Source organism: Ictidomys tridecemlineatus, chromosome 15, assembly GCF_052094955.1.
Source record: "Ictidomys tridecemlineatus isolate mIctTri1 chromosome 15, mIctTri1.hap1, whole genome shotgun sequence".
Taxonomy (NCBI): domain Eukaryota; kingdom Metazoa; phylum Chordata; class Mammalia; order Rodentia; family Sciuridae; genus Ictidomys; species Ictidomys tridecemlineatus.
In genome coordinates this window covers 5,880,051-5,900,530 of record NC_135491.1, presented here as the reverse complement: position 1 = coordinate 5,900,530, position 20,480 = coordinate 5,880,051, and the positions used below count along the sequence as shown (strand labels likewise).

Sequence of the window (20,480 nt, the reverse complement as noted above, 5' to 3'; positions counted from 1 at the left end):
GTGAAATGCACAGAAATAACCTTAACAAAAGAAGTGTGAGTCTTAACTGAATACTATACAAGTTACTGAAAGAATAAATAGGAAGAGACATCATGTTCAGGAGCTGGGAGATGTCACTTCTCCCCAACTGGTCTGTAAAGTCAATGCAAGTCCAGTAAGAATTTCAAAGGTTTTTTTGTAGAAGTTGACAAGTTTAATTTAAAATTTATGCACAAATGTAAAGGCTCTAAGAAGAGACAAAACAATCCTAAAAAAGAAAAACAAAGTTGCAGTACTCAACCCAATTCAAAGTAAGCATAAAGCTTTAGTAATCAGGAGAATGTGGTTTTGCATTAGAACAGACAATTAAGAACAGAGAGCCCTTATCTAGACCCATATTTATAATCAAATGATGTCTTCAACAAAAGAGTAGAAGCAATTCGCTGGGGAAAGGAGAGCCCAGAACAAATAGACAAATGCCTGGGAAATGATTAACCTCCAACCCAGCCTCACAACACCAGAGAGCCCATTCAGGGTGGATCGTGGACCTCGGTATAAAAACTAGAATCAGGAAGAAAATATAGGAGCATGTTTTGCAATCCGAGAGAGACAAAGATTTCCTAGACAAAGCACAGAAAGAAGTAAGCATAAAAATTAGATAAATTAGATCCAATCAAGTCTAAAGCAGCTTCTTATCAAAAACATCATTAAGTAAATGCAAAGGCAAGATGCAGGCCTGCGGATGATATCTACAGTACACATTCATGAGGAAGAAATGAACAGAACGGGTAAAGGGCTTCTAAAAGCCAGTAACAAATGATGGCCAAATAAACCAAAAGTGGGCAAAATACTAGGACATTTTACAAAGAAAATATACATTATCCAATAGACATATACACACAGAAAATACTCAACATTGTTAGTCATTAGAAGAATGCAAATGAAGTGGCACAATAAGATTCCATTTTTCATTAATTGGAATGGTAGAAATTTAAAAGATGAGCCACACCAAATATTGGTGACAATGGAGAGCTACAAAAATGCCCAGTGACACAGCCACTTTGGAAAATAGCTCACTGGTTTCTTTTACCCAAACCTATCTTTTTTTTTTTTTTGTAGTCCTGGGGCTGGAACCCAGGGCCTTGGACATGCTGGGCAAGTGCTCTACACTGAACTACATTCACAGCACTCTTTTGCCTGAGAAAAATGAAAACACATATCCACAAAAGATTAACGCAAGAATGTTCATATTGTTCTTATTCACAATAGTCAGAGCTAGAGACGACTGAAACGTCCATCAATAAGAGAGCGAGCAAATAAATTGTGACATGTTAATAGAACAGAAGGCAATAAAAGCAAGGAACTACTGACATACTTGACAACGTGGGTGACGACCAGAGACATTACCAAGAAAATGCAAAGACAGCCATGGACCGTGGAAACACTCATCTGACACGTATCAGATAAAGGAATCAACTGCAAAAATATAAAGAACTCCTATAGATCAATATCTACAGACAACCCATCCAAAAATGGGGAAAAGATCCGAATAGACACTTCAAAAAAAGATACAGAAATGATTGATAAGCACGTTAAGAGGCACTCAACATCATTAACCATCAGGAAAATGCAGATTAAAACCATAGTGAGATAACAATCCATACCAAACAGAGTGGCTGAAATTAGGAAGATAATACCAAGTGTCTGGGTGGAGAAACTGACTCTCACATATTGCTATAGGAATATAAAATGGCATGATCATGGGTTGGCATTTTCTGGTAATGTTATATAACCTACCATATGACCTAATAATTTCACTTCTAGGTATTTTCCTAAGACAAATGAAAATATATATCCACATTCCATACAAAGTCTTAGGTAAGAATTTGGAGCATCTTTATTAATAATAGCACAGAATTGGAAACAATCCTGGTGTTCACCAACAAGAGAACCAAGAAACCCATGGCAGTGTCTTCATGGAGTGGAATGCTCTTTGGCAGCAAGAAGCCATTAGAACATTCAATAGCAGGGGTGAGCTGAGCAAGGAGAGTCTAGACACCGAGAGTCCACACTACATGAGCCTATTTATGTCAAGTTCAAGAAAAGGCAAAATTAAATTTTGGTAATAGAAATCAGAACAGAGGTTACCTATCAGTGTCTGAATTAACTGGAGAGGGGTGCAAGGGACTTTTCTGCATTTCTTTTTTTAAATTTTATTTTTTAGGTGTACATGGACACAACACAATGCCTTTATTTTTATGTGGTGCTGAGGATCGAACCCGGGTCTCACCCTTGTTAGGGTAGCGCTCTACCACTGAGCCATAATCCCAGCCCCAGTTTTCTGCATTTCTGTTGTCTTGATGGGGGTGGTGGTTACACCTATGTATAGGTTTGTCAAAACTACACACTGATTTATAACTTTAATACCTTCATTTCACTGTATATGAGTTGTCCCTAAAAAATAATCCATTGACCTCTACCTTGTATAATTTACACAAATTAATTCTAGACAGGTTATAGGTGTAAATCTAGAGAAAAAACAGTATGTAACTCCCCCCCTGCCCCCGCCCCTGTATTGGGGATTGAACCCATGGGCTGTCTACCACTGAGCTACATCCCCAGCCCTTTTAATTTTATTTTGAGACAGGATCTCATAAGTTGTCCAGACTGGCCTTGAACTTGCCATCCTCCTGCCTCAGTCTCTTGAGTTTCTGGGATTACAGGTGTAGGCCACTCCACCTAGCTACAATACAGCTTTTAAAAGACTGCATAGAAGAGTATCTTCATGTCCTTGGGGTGGGAAATATTTCCTAAACAAGACCAAAAAAAATTAACCATAAAAGAAAAAAATTGGTAAATTTGGACTATATTATGAACTTTTGTTTATCAAAGAACAGCATTAAGAGATTAAAAGGGGACTGAGGTTGTAGCTCAGTGGTAGAGCGCTTGCCTCACATGCATGAGGCCCTGGGTTTGATCCTCAGCACCACATAAAAATAAACAAATAAATTTTAAAAAAAAGGGAGAGAGAGAGTAAAAGGGCAAGTCACAGGCAGGGGTCATTCTTATGTGAAATATGTAAAGAATTCCTTCTAATCAATTAAAAAGTCAGAGAAACCAATAGAAAAGTGGTCAAACTCTCACACACTTTTGATGAAACACAGCTGATTATAACCACTCCTGGGCATAGTACCCTCAGCTGAACATATGTACCCAACTCTGAGGTGCACATCCACCAGGAATGCATGCATGTGTTCACCCACAGACATGCCTGAGGACTTTCATAGTAGCACGGCTCGTAATAGCCCAAACCTGAAAAGCAATGCAAACGTACACCAGCAGTAGGATGAATGAGTCATCTGTGTTCCCAGACGGCACAGAGTAGTAAGGACGAAGGACCTACAGTCACACACCACAACATAGGCAGATCTCACAAACATTGAGTGAAAAAAGCTCATCACAAAAGAGGCAAGAGTGATTGACAGGGCTGGAGGTCAGGATGGTGCCTGGAGGGGAGCACGGGAAGGCTTCCGAGGGGCTGGTGTTCTGTATTGGAAGGTGAGTGAACAGAGATATTTCCTACCTACTGAATACATGGACACATATGTTTTATGAAAGTTTACTGAGCTGGACACTTAAACTTATGTATTTTTCCCTGTGCAAAACATATTTTTTAAAAGCTTGTTTTTTTTTAATAATACAGTGATTCAAGACTATATTAGTTTTCTGCAGCTGCTATGACAAAAATTACTACAAAGTTACACACTGATTTACCGTCTTACAGTACTGAATATCAGAAGTCCAGAGTCAGTCTTACTGGGCTAGGATCAAAGCAGGTTCCTTCTGGAGGCGCTGGAGGTAAATTCATTTCTGGCATTTCCCAGCTCCTCCAAGCTGCCTGCATTCCTGGGCTTGTGACCTCACATAACTCCAACCTCTGCTTGCCTGGACCCTGACCCTGCTGACTCCCTCTAGTAAAGACCCTTCTGATGACACAGGCCTCATCAAGATGATCCAGGTGGGACACCCAAGATCCTTATCCTAGTCATCTACAAAGTCCCTCTGGTCATGCAAGGTCACATATTTACAGGTCTCAGGGGCTGGGACATGGGCATCTCTGTCTGCCACAGTATCATAAAAGAATGAATGAAAACAAGAAAGGCAGAAAACATTTCTATGTGCTCACCTTCCAAACACCCACCTCTTAACATCTCAGTGCATTTCCACTTAGTCTTTAAAAGCACAGTTAGATCCGTGCTTCATATAAAATGTTCACATTCTACTTTTGCATTGAACATTTGTACTAACCAACATTTCCATGCTCATATATTTTTTTCAAAATGCAGTTTTAAATGGCTGTGTGATATTCTATTGTGTGGACGTAGCATAGTTAATTTAACTATTCCCTTCTAGTGGGATACTTTGGCAATTTTATTCTATTATAAATAACATCATGATGGACCTTTTTGTATATAAGACTCTGACTTTCAGGTGGATTCCCAGGGATGGGAGGCCAGGGCATTTAAGGGCAAAGACATTTTTCCTGTATTTGACATCTACCGCCAAATTGCTTTCTAAAAGGCAGGTAGCAATTTACATTCTGACGACAGTGTGTGACCATGAATGTCTGTTTTGCTGCACTCTGACTAGCATTCAGTAGACCTTAAAATATTTGTCGATCACAGAATGGGCAGAAGAAAGAACCGCTGAGTAGTTTTAATCATTTGCCCTTGGGCTTTATCTAAAAGGAACTAAGTGAAACAGTTAATGTGAAGATCACTCTTGCTTTTGCATAGAAGTTTTGTTAGTGATCCTGAATTCAACTCCTAAGGATTTATATTAAGGAAATAATCAGTGAAGTAGATAAGAGTATTCACACCAAAATGTATATCACAGAATCACTTGTAATAGCCAAGTCTGAAAATAACTTAAGTGTTAAAAATTAGTGGAGGAGGTGTGACCTTGGGGATGTACCTGCATCCTGTTTTCATTTCTAATCACTCCTGCCCTATTTATTGATAATTGATCCATTCATCTCATATTTGGACTAAGCTCTGCCAGTTGCCAGGAGAATACTGATGGACGAAACAGTGGAAAACAGGACATGGAGAGAGACCAGCCCACTGCCACACCTCAATGGAACATCGCCTCCTCTCCCTCCTCCTCTTCTTCCTCCTTCTTTTGTGGTGCTGAAGATGGAATCCAGGGCCTTGAGCACACTAGGCAAGTTCTTTGCCACTGAGCTGCACCCCAAGCCCAGTGAAGGTTTCTTTACCTCAGTTTCTCCAAATTTAAAGTAGGGGAGGTGGAAGACTACCCTTGATGACTTACTTTCACAATCCATTTGTTTACTTGGTTGCTTTGTGATTCCCCTTTGCTAGACTGAAATCTTCCTGAGGGCTATAATACGTGTCTAACGTCTTGTTGGCCTAGCACGTATTTCTCCCTCTTTGTGGGAGGACGTGGTTGTTCCCCCAGGGAGCTCTCCCTGCCCGCCTTTCACTTTCTGGGATGTTGGTGGGACTAACTGGGGGAAAGTGCACGATCCAGGCCTGGCACTGGATTCTCGGAGCCAGTGAGAATGAATCTCAGGCACCTTTTCTAAGTTGTCAGGAAAAAGGTATTGTCTTTTTTTTTTTGGTGCCAGGGATTGAATGCAGGGGCATTCATCCACTGAGCCACATCCTCAGCCCTATTTAATATTTTATTAGAGACAGGGTCTCACTGAGTTGCTTAGGGCCTCGCTAAGTTGCTGAGGCTGGGTTTGAACTCAGAATCCTCCTGGCTCCACTTCCCAAGCAAGTCACTGAAATTACAGGCATGGGCCACGGCGTGGCTAGTGTGTTGTGTTAATACTGGTAAAAGTGCAACCTCGAGCTGCCAGTGACAGTCTTGCTGCACTCAGGGCTGCTGCCCACGTTCAGGCAATTTGTTCCTGTGTTCCTCTTGCCAAACCATACATTCTGGATTCAGGACTGCTCTAGCCAGATGGAAGGAATGCTTTCTTGAAATGTATCCTCCCAGAGTTAGTGGCTTTTTCTAAGTTGTATATCTCAGGGGCCTCTCTCTTTCTTGAAATTTCCCCAAAAGTGACCTGGTGGTTCTACCATAATAGAGAAAACCTGCTTGAGAATGAGGCAATGCAGAGGAAAGCAGAGGGGAGAAATGGAGAGACGGTTCTTGACAGCAACAGTTGAGTGCCTGATCCAGCCATTCCTGATGTTGATGCTAGTCCTAAGATTGTCAGTTACATGAGCCAAGAAATATGCATCACCCCCTCCCACACCAGCTTACAGGAATTTGCACTGGGGTTCTGTTATTTGCAAGTGTAACGGAAGTGACTGGCACTGTTAGGGACTGCCAGCCAACTCTCTCCAGTCTCTCATGGTGCTCAGCACACTCATCGCCCCTCTATGGGTGTCAGTACTCAACTCCAAAACGGAAGCCTGGAATCAACATGCTTCCTATTCCCACACGGACTATATGTTCACAATTCTGGAGGAATACTGCTACATGAAGTAGGGAAGGCAGATCCTATTCTACAACTTAGATATGGTAATTGGGAGAGAGAAAGTGATTTGGCCAAGGTCACATGAAACAGGCACCCAGAGCTGCTGAGAGTTGAACTCTGGTCTGTGGCTCCAAGTCTCGTCCTCCATTTTCTGATGGAGAAGCTGGGGTATGTACTGGGAAGCAACTCTTCACTCACAGGCCATGGCCACAGCGTGGGTTCTTCTGATTCCCACCTGGTGTTTCCCCCGGGCTGTGCTGTCTGACTCCACTGACAGTAGCCAGAAGAGCATCTGGGGGAGAATCAATAGCTACTTCCCCATAGCACTGGCAGAAACCAAGATGACTGGTACACTAAGTGTTGGTGAATGTGCAGGGAAGCCATCCTCTGTCCTGGCCCTTGCACTGCTATACAGCCTTACCTTGCCCTCGTCATGCGGGCAAGCTATTCTCCACAGACCACGTGACTTGGTTTGGCCACAGTGTGTCAACCCTGAGTCTAGGCTTTAAGACATCTTTCTTGCATGTTGTCTTTAGGCCTCTCTTGTCCCTGCTGTTGCCACAAGAAGCACCCCCCAGGAACTGATCCTCTTCAGCAGGGCTCCAGACCCTAGGCAAGCCAGGCTAGACCAATGACACATGACTGTTGTTTGAAGTTGCTGAATTTGGGGCATTTGCTATACAACAATAGTTGACAATTATGGGGGTGTTGATGAAAAGTAAAATGAATATACTCGTATGGCCTGATCATTCTACCTGCTCTATTTTTTATACTTATTTTTCAATTGTAGTTGGACACATACCTTTATTTTATTTATTTATTTTGTGTGGTGCTGAGGATCGAACCCAGGCAAGCTAGGCAAGTGCTCTACTGCTGAGCCACAATCCCAGCCCTCTACCTGCCCTGTTGACCCCAAGGAAATACTGGAACCCAAAGAGACCTATACAAAGATGTTCACAACAATATTGTAAGAGCAAAGAAACCTAGAAGAGCCCGAACGTCCAGTATCAGGAGAATGTAGAAAGTGCGAGCTTTCTAGAATACCACCACAGTTCTTGAAAGGCACGGGACAGAGCTCTTTAAATAAATCTGGATGGATTTCCAAGACATATTGTTGAGTTAAAAAAGCTGCAGAACAATATGTATGGTATGATCCCATTTATGTTAAAACACACTCACATGCTTGCTCAAAACAGCAGTAGTCATTTACTATACAATACTATGCATGCATTATACATATGCACTACGTACCCCCTTTAACTGTTGGACAAAGATCTGGAAAAGTCCACCATAAATTGGTAACAGAGATTATTTACAGGGAAAGGATCCAGCCTGGTGAAAGGTGACCAAAGGGAACTTTAACTTTATTTGCAATACTTTTTTAAGAAGCAAGGACAGTCTATCCATTCATTACCTGTACAAATATTTTTCAAAGAAATATATGTGAATTTATATACGCATACCAGGAATTAAGCACAAGGCTCCATTTTAAATGTCTTTTAGAGGCAGAGGTCCAAATCTAAATCCTGCCTCTGCCATCAGCTGTCACTAGACAGGTCATTCTATCCCTCTAAACCTGTTTTCTCAAATGTAAAATAGGGGTACTCATTTACATATAATAATCTTGTCATAAAAAGTAATTTATAGGGGCTGGGGATGTGGCTTAAGTGGTAGCGCGCTCGCCTGGCATGCGTGCGACCCGGGTTCGATCCTCAGCACCACATACCAACAAAGGTGTTGTGTCTGCTGAGAACTAAAAAATAAATATTAAAAATTCAAAAAAAAAAAAAAGTAAATTATAGGGCTGAAGTTGTGGCTCAGTGGTGGAGTGCTCACCCAGCATGCATGAGGCACTGGGTTCAATCCTCAGCACCACATAAAAATAGAACAAAGATATTGTGTTCACCTTAAACTAACAAAAGTAATAATAAAATAATAATAATAAACAATTTTTTAAAAAGTAAATTATAATGTATATAAAATAGCAAGCACAGTGTCTGACAGCTAGTATGTGTTCAATTAAACTATCATTTCCTTCTCTCCCACCTCCCAGCCCCTGCTGGCCCTAACCTTGGTTCTAATCCATGTCAGCTGTGGTGATGGTTTGGGGGGGCCTCCTTAGCACTCATGCCTCTGTGATGGCAGAATCATTGCTCCTCAAAGAAGTCCTAACCCCAGAACCTGTGGACGTGTGTGGGGACATGGCAAAGAGGAAGGCTTCTGATGGAATATGGTTTCTAACAGCTGAGCTGAAGAGGGGAGAACATCCTGGGTTACCCAGTTGAGCCTACAGTAATCACAGGGTCTTTAAAAAAAAAAAGTGGAAGAGTGAGCAGAAGAGATCAGAGAGGTGAATGATAACAGAGATTCGTGACATGCTACACTGCTGGCCTTGAAAATGGTAGAAGGGGCCACTAGACAAGGCCAGTGGAAGCCAAAGGGAATGACATGGATTCCCCAGGAAGAAGGGAGGCCCTACAACACCTTGGTTCTAGCCAGAGGGAGCCTGCTGGACTTCTCACCACAGAACTGGACCACAGCAGATTTATGCTATGGTAATTCTTATGGCAGCAGCAAAACTATACATTCCCTGATTCCAACAAAGGTGGCTCCATTTTGTTTGCAGAATGAGGGTCAAGGAGCCTGTGTGACTTGGATAGGGCTGATTCTCGTGAGCAACAGGCACATGGTTCAGGCCTGGTCAGGCAGAGAACCGAACACTTCCAGCCAGTCACACTGGGCATGTGACCAAGCAAGGCCAGAGTGCAGTACTTAGAGGGGGCTGCTAAGCTGGATGAATGGGAACCCAACAAGGCTGTCTCCCGTTTTTTTTATTTCAAATGTGTTCATTTTTATAATTCCCATGTACTTTTTTAAAAAATATTTTTTAGAAATATGATATGTCAAGAGCTTGTAATGTTTTGAATAACCAATAAAAAAAATAAATATATTTTTAGTTGTTGATGGACTTATTTTCTTTACTTTTATGTGGTGCTGAGGATCGAACCCAGTACCTCATGCATGCTAGGTAGCACGCTACCAGCGAGCCACAACCCCAGCACCTCCCAGGTACTTAAAAAAAAAAATCTTTGAGTCGTAGATGAACAGCATGCCTTTATTTTGTTTGTTTATATGTGGTGCTAAGGATCAAACCCAGTGCCACACACATGCCAGGCAAGTGCTCTGCCACTGAGCTACAGCCTCAGTCTCCCATATACTTTTTTTTTTCCTACTGGGTATTGAACTCAGGGGCTCACGACCACTGAGCCACATCCCAGCCTATTTTGTATTTTATTTAGAGACTGGGTCTCACTGAATTGCTTAGTCCTATGTACTTTTAAAACAATAAGTGGTATTCCTTTTATGATCATTCTAGAAAGTAAAATTTATAAATTAACTTACAAAGTCTAAAATTAGCCAGCACCTTTACTCACCTCTTACATAATAGAAGTGCTGCAGGATGCTTAAACCCCAGGCAAGTTTTCCTGGTGTATTTATTTTTATGTGTATTTCATTATTACTGTCCTTGTGATTATTTCGTGCAGCCAAGATTTGTTCAGATTTATTCACATCTATCATTTTCTTTGCTTTTTATTTCATCTTGTATCTCAGATATTCCATCTGGCATCACTTTTTTTTTTGCCTAAACTATATCCTTTAAAATATTTTTACTAAGGTGAAAATCTCATTTTATTTATCCCCAAATGTGTTTTGACCTCATTCTTGAAGAATATTTTCCACTGGGTATAAAATGGGCAGTTATTTGCTATCTGAACATTGATCTTATTTGGGCTTCCATTTTTACTGTGGGAAGTCACTTGTTATTCAAATTGCTGATCTTTTGAAGGACATCTGTCTCTTTTCTCTAGCTTGTTGAGATCTTATCTTTGCCTTTGGTGTTCTGCAAACATACAGCAATGTTTCAAAGTGTTGATTTCTTTAATCTTGTGAAGTATCAATCTTTTTAATCTTGTGACTCATTGGGCTTCTTAAATCTTTGGATTAGGATTTCTTATCAATCTTGAAAAATTCACCATTCTTTCTTTCTTTCTTTTTCTTTTAACCTTTCAGGATCCTTTTGTTTTGGAATATCCTGTAGATAATCAAACCACAGAACATGACTGTACAACAATAAACTGTTCTCTTGCATTAAATTGAAGACATCTTTTTAAATAAAAATTTTAAAAAAGGAAAAGAAAATGTAGAAAGGTACTTAGAGCTGTTACTTTCTAAGTATACAACACCCTAAAAAAATTCAGAGCATCTTAATCTCCATCAAGAACAACAATAAAAAATAATTTTTGTCATGCTGTTAAATCCATCATTATGGATAAAACTGGTGCAAATTGGTCAAACAGATCCAACAAACACTGATATCCAACTGGATTATTGGCAATTGATATGTAACTGGTGGTCAGTACAGAGTTTAAAAGATCTTCCCTTTCTTCTTGTTCTTTTCCAAGGTCCTTGAAGAGTTCTGTTGTTCTAAATTTTATTGTTGAGCTTCCCAGTTTGCCTTCTCCTTCTCAAACTGATGACACTTTTCCTCTAATTCCTTATGCTGGCTTCCAAATTCTTTTTCATTTACCTATGGCATCCCTGAAGCTCAGCCTTAGAGTCCTTCAGTTTTTGAACTTTATCTTTGACCTTCATCTCAAACACCTGCTCCATCTCTGTCTCCATCTTCTCCATCTTGGCTACATGCTCCCTTCTTTCTTCCATTTGCACCAGGGACTCTTCCTAAGCTGTTCCTTATTTTGTTGTTAACAACTCCATAATAAGTTACAGCTGCCAATTTTCTGCTTCTGTAGTTCTCATGGTGTACATTACTATGTAACATCTTTCAAGTCCTGCATGTGTGTTATTATCAAGAAAGCCAATCAGTGCATTTGCTATGAAGAGGAGGGTCATCAGAGAAGGGAGACATCCCTAATGCTTCCGAGGGAAGCCACATGGTCAAGCAAGGCCTGGACCCATCCTAGCGCAAATGGCACTAGCAGAACTGAGAAGCTGCTGTGAAGTTCCCAAGGACTCCCAGAGAACTCAGCTGACTGTTAACAATAAATGAAAATAAAGTCAGTTTGACTTGCTTCATCTTAAACACTTAGCAAAGACGGTCGAAGCCAAAACATAGCTATTCCTGGACATTTTAAATGATAATAATAGTTAAATGTAACCTCCAACAATAAGTAAACTGGAGGCTGCAAAAGAGATTCTTAGGTAGGAATGCCTGATAACTATCAAAAGGAACTGCCAGAGTAGTTTTTAGTTTAAGGCCCACAGATATTCCTAACCTACACAGGTAGGCTTAATGTTTGCTAGTATGGTTATCCAGCCCTAAGTAACAGAATTAAAGATTTCTCTATTAGACACAGGTCATACTAGTAAAAGGATTTTGCAAGATCAGATGATATTAAATTATTAAACTATATCTTAAGGGAAGGACAACTGTAACCCTAAAAGTTAAATGTTGTATTCATATCCCTGACATTTCTGGTAATGTGACAAATATCCTTAAAGATTTACATGCTCAGATAGAAGCCATGTCCTCAGCAACCTTGTCATGGAAACAATATCTTAGCTTCTGGTTTTTGGTACTTCCTGGTGGAAAACATTGTTAGTCTTTGTCTTTGCCATCATACTCATTGGCATATTCCTGTACTATGGCATTTATTGCTGCATCAATATGGTTCCAGTACTAATGAATTCTTGTTTCTCTTATAGACCACCCATCACTCAAATGGCCCTCCAGCCTATCATGGACCACTCGATAGACCCGATTTTTAAAAGGGGACTCCAAACTGCTTGTCTCAACATCGCCCCTTTTGTCAGCCTGAAGAAGCCAGAAAGATCTTCTCTGCCCCCCTTCCTTACAGCAGTAAGGAGTTCCCAAATTAGAGGGGGGAATGAAGCCAGATTTAAAGTTAGGTAGTCAGTGTAGTTAGGTAAATCGGGTCTAATACCGAGTGAAATCTAAACTGGAGGCCATGCTGGGAATGACTCAGGGAAAACACAGGACAACTCAAGGAATGTTAATGAAGTCCTGAAAAGGCCCTAGGCCAAAGTCCACCTCAAAGAAGTATTAATGAACAGCCCCCAACAGATTTGAAGATAGCCCATCACAAAGAAGTGATAATGAAGTTCTTTCTGCTCAGACTACTTCTTTGGCCCACCTGTGTCCCACCCCTCAGGCCTTCCAACCTACATTCCATCACTGAAAGAACTATAAAAAGGGGAAACAACCGCACTTCCACGGATTCCACCTTCTGGGTCCCCTTCTTCCTCTGGGAGAAGTCTTTTCTTCTGTCCTTTAATAAACTTCTAATTTCTACTCTGGAAAAAAAAAAGTTACAGCTGCCAATTTTCTGCTTCTGTAGTTCTCATGGTGTACATTACTGTGTAACATCTTTCAAGTCCTGCATGTGTGTTATTATCAACATATTTCTTAGAATTGTAAAATCACAATGTTTACCATTTTCAATTTCAGCCATACCCCAAGGATACTGCCTTCCTCTGACCCTTTTGCCATTAACTTTAATGATAATATTACTACCTACCACAGCAAGAGGTAAATGGTCCTTTTTCTTTTTAACCTGCTTATTTTCTTCTTCATCATCTGATTCTGGAAATTCATATATTTTATTTTCCCCAATTTCTTTCATTATCTGTTTTTTAAACTGTTGGCATTCCTTGGGTGTGAGTGTGTCTGCTTTGGCAATAGTGGGATGATATTTACTTTTTCATGCAAACGTTTCATAAACTCAATATCCAATGGTTTAAGTCTATGTCCTAAAGGAGCAACGAAGTATAAACAACACTTCACTCTGTTATCAGGCATCTGATGTCTGTTTACTTGAGATTCTGCATTTAGGTAATCTTAAAATTTACTTAAAATTTAGTCAATAACAGGCTTCCAGTAATTACTATTATCCACTGCATCTCTAAATCCTTAGGGTAACAAATATTATGAACAGCAACTGAACACCACTTTCTTTGGTGAAAAGTTTGGATTGTTCCACTGCCCAGCCTTTTTTATTCTATGGGAAGGACCTAGATACTCTGGAGAATACAGATGTGAGGAATAATGAGTTGATTAACATTGATTTTTCCGGTCCAGATTCACCTACTACATAAATGTGAATTCAAACCTACTCTTCACCGATTTTCTGTAAACTTGATTTGGGAGACTGGCAAATCCCACATAGCTTCAAGGTTCTTTGGTTGAGGTCCACAATTATGGATCGTTGGGCCTCTTGGTATGTTTCTTCAACAGTGCCTCTAAGGTTTACTGCATGACATTTGTTGGTGAAAATCCTGGAGACGTTGAGGGAGTGGTCAGTGGGGTATGAGAGTGAGGCCCATTATTTCTTTTTTCTTTTTTTTTTTTTTAAGAGTGAGAGAGAGGGAGAGAGAGAATTTTAATATTTATTTTTTAGTATTTGGCGGACACAACATCTTCGCTTGTATGTGGTGCTGAGGATCGAACCTGGGCCACACGAATGCCAGGCGAGCGCGCTACCGCTGGAGCCACATTCCCAGCCCCCATTATTTCTTTGGCCACATTTTTACCCTCTCCTTTCTTTTAGGATTTAAAATATAGTATAGATAAAAGCTTCTCACTTGGGCTAGAGATGTAGCTCAATGGTAGAGCACTTGCCTCTCATGTGCCAGGTCCTTGGTTCCATTCCCAGCACTGCAACAAGCAAACAACCAAAACCCCACAAACCCACACAACAATCATAGCAAAAAACCCTTCTTACTCTATATTCTCCATTCACCACATAACTTCACTTCTTTTACATGCTTCCTGCCTTGTCTCTTCGTGATGAGTTATATTGTGAATAAATTGTTCTGCCCTATGTTCCAATTCACTATTTCTCTATTCAGATGTTAATTTTACTTTTAACCCCATTCACCATTTTCAATTTATAAAAGTGTTATTTTCAAACCATCTAGATACTTTTTAAATAGTTTCTTGGATCCAACAAAATTACAACTTTTTATTTAATGAAGCATATGTTATGTGTTTGGTAATGCCAGTACCATAAGTATTAGTGGGTCTCTTTTCAATGTTTCTTATTTCTGTTGTTCTCAATCCTGGTACTTAGGATCCTTGGTTATATCTGACTGAGTGCTATTCAGTCTTTGAAAGAAATATGTTTATAGGAATAATGGAGGCCATTAACAAAAGTTTTTTTCTCCAGAGAGAATTTTATATATGTGCTAAATACAGTTGTAGTCTGGAACTTTAAATAAATCGACAACTTGAAGCTATTGAACCATACAAGGATCAGGATGCAAATTCACAACCAAGGGCCAATTTACTTTGGTTCCCCTTATCCTGAAGGTACAACCATTGCTTTCATAGTTTAATGTGAAATACCAACCTCGGATAGGCATCTTATTTTTATTCTCATCATCAGAAATGCTATTACAAAAAAAAATGCTATTACAAAAAAAGTTCAAATTTGTCAGGATTGTAAAATTTCCTCAGTATAGGATAACTATTCTGATTACTTCCCTGGGTTCCTGATTTCCCTTCAGTTACAGCCTGATAAATCCTGAGACCTTCAATGCCTTTGATTAAAATAAAAAACCATCCAACATTGTAAATTGTTTTGATGGTTAACGTTGGTCTGAATAACCTAGCCAGCAACCTCATCACTCTCTCCTCTTAGCTTTGCTTAAGTTTTCTTGTAAGCAGATTACACTCGTTGATATTATCATCTGTTTACCAACTAGGTTGAGAACTACATGGGTGAGTGTATGTTGTTTTGTTTACTGCCATTTCCTCAAGAATGAATGAAATAACCCTTACTTTTATTTCTACATCCCCAGCTGGTCTCTATACCTTTGTCACTGTCACTTCTATTGCCAACCTCTCTGTCTCTATTTCTTCATCTTTGTGCTTTGGGTACAGTGGGCCAAAGAAAGAAAAGGGAATTCAGAAACAAATCTAGAACCTGGGTGAAGACCTTGCAAAACACACTCTCAAATTAAGGTCATAACTTACCAAGGTGGCATAAAGAAACTTAATCCTTCCTGGTTTTCAGTACTTGTTAGAATCAGCTATTAGGCTGGGTGGTAGGTCTCAGTTGGTAACTACCCTTTTGTTCTCTGAGTCTTTGGTGGCATCTCCAGCCATCTTTGCTTTTGTGTGTCATCCTCATCTCTCAGGGAGTCTGACCCTCTAATTTCCTCTTTGCCCTTGTCTCCATTCATCTCTGAGACTTGGTCTGTGTCCTTATCTTTCTCTGGTGTGTCTTGGTCATGTTCTCCCCCATAGCCATCCTCCGAGGACACAACTCTATCTGCTTCTGGCTCTGCCTGTACCCCTTTTTCAAGCTCTACATCCAGGCTGTCTGCTCTTACCACATATCTCTTTACTGCCATCTTATCTCCATGTCTTTTCTGTGGCTCTCATCTTTGTCACTGTCTCTTCTGTTGCCTTCCTCTCTGCCTCTGTTTCTTCATCTCTGTCACTGACTGTTCTGTTACTCCCACTTGGGGACTGTCACCACTCTTGCTCTCCACTTTGAGTCTGTGCATTCTGTGGCTGTCTTCTCGGAATCTGTCTCCCCTGTCTGTCTCCTTCCACTCTGAATCCACCATCTCCGCCCCCTGCTCTGCTTCTGTTTCCTCTATTTATGTCATGGTGCCCTATCTCTGCCTTTGATCTGTCTCTGTCCTCTCTGATTCTGTTCTCTCTCTGTCCCCTCTGTGTATTGCTGTGCTCCTTTTCTGGAATATCTTCCTGCCTCTCCAGCACGCGTACCCTTATCCCTGCCTGCTCTGTCTGAATTTGTTCTTTGCCTCAGTCACTGTTGCCTCCAACTCTGTCTTTGGCACCTTCTCTATTTTTGTCACTCCTTCTGGTATTGCTTCTGTTATCTCTGTCTTCTCGCTGTCACTGCCCTGTACACTGCTATCACCTTGGAGCCTGTCTTCTTGTCCCTACAACTGCCACCTTCTTCTCTGTCTCTATTCCTACCACTGTCTCCCTGGCCTTTGTCCCTCCTGTCACTGTCCCTTCGCTCTGCACTGCTGCCTTTATTCTTTGACCCCCAGATGTCTGTGCGGCCGGCCCCCACGCTGCCGGGTGCCCTGGGTCTCCACCTCGGGTTCCCTCCTGTCTGACCTACTGTCCCTGCCTGTTACCTTCCCTAACCCTCTACAATCCTCTTCCTCACTGTCCATTCCAGCCCTGACGCTGTCCCCTCTCCCCTGCCTCCGTGTCTGCCTCGGGGTCCTCCATCTGTGACTTCTGTCCCCTCCCTCTAGGCAACGGTCCTTCCTGGTCAGCAGGGCCCCTGGCCTGGCCCTGCGCTGTCCTTCCGCCCTGGTCTCTGCAGAGACCACTTGCTGCTGGCCTTCCCCGGCCCGCGGGGCTCTTCCTCCCAGCCCTTCTCTGGGTGGCCTTGTCTTCGGGGCTCTGTCCCTCAGAATTTTAAGGGGTCACAACATCTCCCAGGCCTTTACTGAAACAGAAGAGTCCGCCTCGAGGTCTATCAGACAGTCGGCCAGTCAGTCAGTCGGGCTGTCCCCACCTCGCCTCACACCTCGCCTCACACCTCGCCTCACGCGCTTTCCCGCCCTTTAGCTCTTCCTCAAACTGGGGAGAGGGAGGGAGGCGAACCCAGGTGCGCACGCGCACCAACCACTCCGGAAGCAAGTGCGCGCTGGCGGCTGGGCCGCTAGTGACGTCACGGAGCGGCTCGGCCCTGCCTCATTGGCTGCCTCCGACCGGCTCGCGCGGGCTGGAGCCGGTAGTTCAGCGTTGCCAGGCGCCAGGCGGCGCTCAGCGATGGAGCGCCGGACCCTGGAAACCTATGGAAACTCGTGTCGTCATGGCAACTCGGCCCCATCCTATTGGATACCTGCGTTATTTTGGCTGATCTGATTGGGTAGCTGCAGTGCCAATGCCCGCATCTGATTGGATGCCAGGGATTTGGGCTATTCTCTTTCCTCTCAGTATTTTTCCCTCGCAGTTGGGTTTCTTCCGCAAGCCCTGGCAGTGTGGAGACTGGAGTCGCCAGGGGGCGTGAGGGGTGTTGGACGTGGCCGGGGAACCCGGCCAGAGTCAACGGACGAGACTGGCGCGCTCTCACGGTCGAGCCATCTCTCCTCTCGCCAGAGGGCGCCACAGAGGGCTGAGCCCTGGGAGCCTTGGTGACTCGTGACGTCGGTAGTGGTCCATTCGTGACTGGCTTCCTCTCTCCCTGCAATAGCAAAGTCACAAAGAGAAGCCTGGAAAGTTGTATCACGGGGAGAAACTTGTGTGTCCAGGAATTGTGACTCTGTTCTTAAATCCTTAAGTATGCAAAGGACATTTGTCTTTTCTAATTGCCGTAATCAGGTCCCAACGTGCAAATTGTTATTAGAGTGGGCACCTACTGCAGCTTGGACGCCGGTCGTTTTTGCCTGACATCTGTTAATCTCTGATTTTCTTTTTCATTAACTTACTTTTTTTTTTTAAAAAAAAAAAAAAGCAGTTTTAGTGTATAGGGAAAATTGAGTGAAAAATACAGAGTTTAATATACTCCCTTACTACCTCCTTCCCCCAAATCCCCCGTTAACATTTTGCATTACTACGGTACATTTGTTACAATAAGCCAACACTGATACAATGTTATTAGCTAAAGTCTTTAGTTTATGTTAGGGTTCACCATCGAGCTGCACAGGGTACATTCTATGGTGTATATGGTTTTTAAAAACCAGACTTTGTGTTTTAGATCAGTCTTAGATTTGCAGAGAATTGAGAGGAAAGGTACATCAATTTCTCATACCCTTCCTTCCCCACCTCATACACCTGTCATAATAGCCTCTAGTATTACCAACATCCCCCACCAGAATTGTACATTTTTTATAATTGATAATTTGTTACACTGATACATCATTATCTCCCAGAATCTATCCTAGTTGACAATAGGGTTCCTTCTTCCTTCTACATGTTTGTATGGGGATTGAACCCAGGGTGCTTAGCCACTGAGCCACACCTCCAGGCCTATTATTTTATTTTTGTGTACTGGGAATTGAACTCAGGGGCACTCGACCACTGATCCACATCCCCAGACCTATTTTGTGTTTAAATTTATTTAGAGAAAGGATTTCACTGAGTTCTTTAGCACCTCACTTTTGTGAGTCTGGCTTTGAACTCACCATCTTCCTGTCTCAGCTTCCCAAGCTGCTGGGATTATAGGCAAGCACCACTGCACCTGGCTCCCAGCCTTTTTTATTATTTTTAATGTTGAGACAAGTTCTCACTAAGTTGCTTATGGCCTTGCTAAGGTGCTGAGGCTGGCTTTGAACTTGTAATCCTCCTGCCTCTGCCTCTTGAGCCACTGGGATTACAGGTATGCGCCATTGAGCCTGGTTCTTGGTGTCCTAGATTCCATAGAGCCAGACAAAGCTGTAATGACATGTAGCCACTCTTGCAGCATTACATAGAATAGTTTTACCGTCCTGAACACCCCAGAACTCCACCGATTTATCTTTCGCTTCTCTTAACCCCCTGATCTTTACTGTCTCTCTAGTTTTGCTGTTCCAGAATGTCATATCATTGGGATCCTACCAGATAGATATTTTCCACACAGCACTGTGCATTTTAGATTCCTTCCTGTCTTTTTGTCACTCAGTCTATATGAACCATAATTTATTCACCTACTGAAGGACATCTTGGTTGCTTCCAGGTTTTGGCAATTATGACTAGAGCTGCTATGAACATCCATGTTCGGGTTTTTGTGTGGACATAAGTTTTCAACTCATTTGGGTAAATACCAAGGAGCTCGACTGCTGTACCATATGGTTAGAGTATGTTTAGTTCTGTGAGAAACGGCCAAACTGTCTTCCAGAGTAGCTGCGTGAGCGCGCATCCCCACCAACGATGAATGAGAGTTCGCGCTGCTCCGTGTCCTCACCAGCATTTGGTGGTATCAGTGTTTTGGATTTGGACCATTCTAATGGGGAGAGGCAGTATCTCATTGTTGTTTTAACTTTTCATTTCCTACAACATATGATGTTGAATGCCTTTTCGTATGCTTATTTGCCATCTGTATACCTTCTTTTTTCTCACCCCCCCTCACCATTTTTTTTGGTGCATTGTAGTTGTACATAATAGTGGTTTTTGTTGTTACATATTCATACATGCGCGCACTATAACAACCATCTGTATATCTTCTTTTTTTTCTGTTCAGCTATTTTGCTCACTTTTAAATTGGGTTGCCTAATTTCTTATTGTTGAGTTTTAAGAGATCTTTGTATATTTTGGATACCATCCCTTTATCTGGTTTGTGTTTTGCAAAGATTTCCCCCATCATCTGTAGCTTCTCTTTCCATTCTCTGAAACTCCTGATTCTCCTATCATCCCTCCTCAGCTGAAACCCACATCCTTTGTATTCTTCCAGGGATCCAACAGTGGGAACAAGAGCCAGGTCAGTGAGAATATTTCATCACTCTGGCCATAATAATTGGTCTGAAAATAGACATGCCACCCAAGTTAGGCCAATGAGAGCTAATATTGGGACTTTGGAATCAGCATTTAGCACAAAGCTGTCCTCTTCCTGCTAGGTTGATGAGCTAATAGGATGAAAGCCTGGGCTCTCTTTGCTTTATGAGGGGAGAGTCTCTACCTGAGACGAAAGTCAAGATACAGCAAGTAACGCCCGAATAGGAAAAGAGATAAATTCATCTGAGCACTTGGATCCAGCCTGCCTAAAGCTAGTTATGTAGCTCAGTTCCAGAAGTCAATAAATTCCCGTTGTCAAAAACAAAAAGGTAAGCCTGGCGCAGTGGCGCATGCCTGTAAATTCAGGAGGTTCATGAGTTGAAAGCCAGCCTCAGCAAGAGCGAGGCACTAAGCAACTCAGTAAGACCCTGCCTGTCTCTAAATAAATAAAAATATGGCTGGAAATGTGGGTCAGTGATCAAGTGTCCCTGAGTTAAATCCTTGGTACAAATAAACAAAACAAAACAAAACAGATAGGGCTGGGGC

General features: G+C 42.0%; 1 pseudogene; it reads right to left on the bottom strand.

Annotated features, from left to right (window-relative positions):
- Positions 1–10,873: 10,873 nt before the first annotated feature.
- LOC101978563 (septin-7 pseudogene) lies at positions 10,874–15,883 on the bottom strand (annotated as a pseudogene).
- Between the last annotated feature and the right edge of the window lie 4,597 nt (positions 15,884–20,480).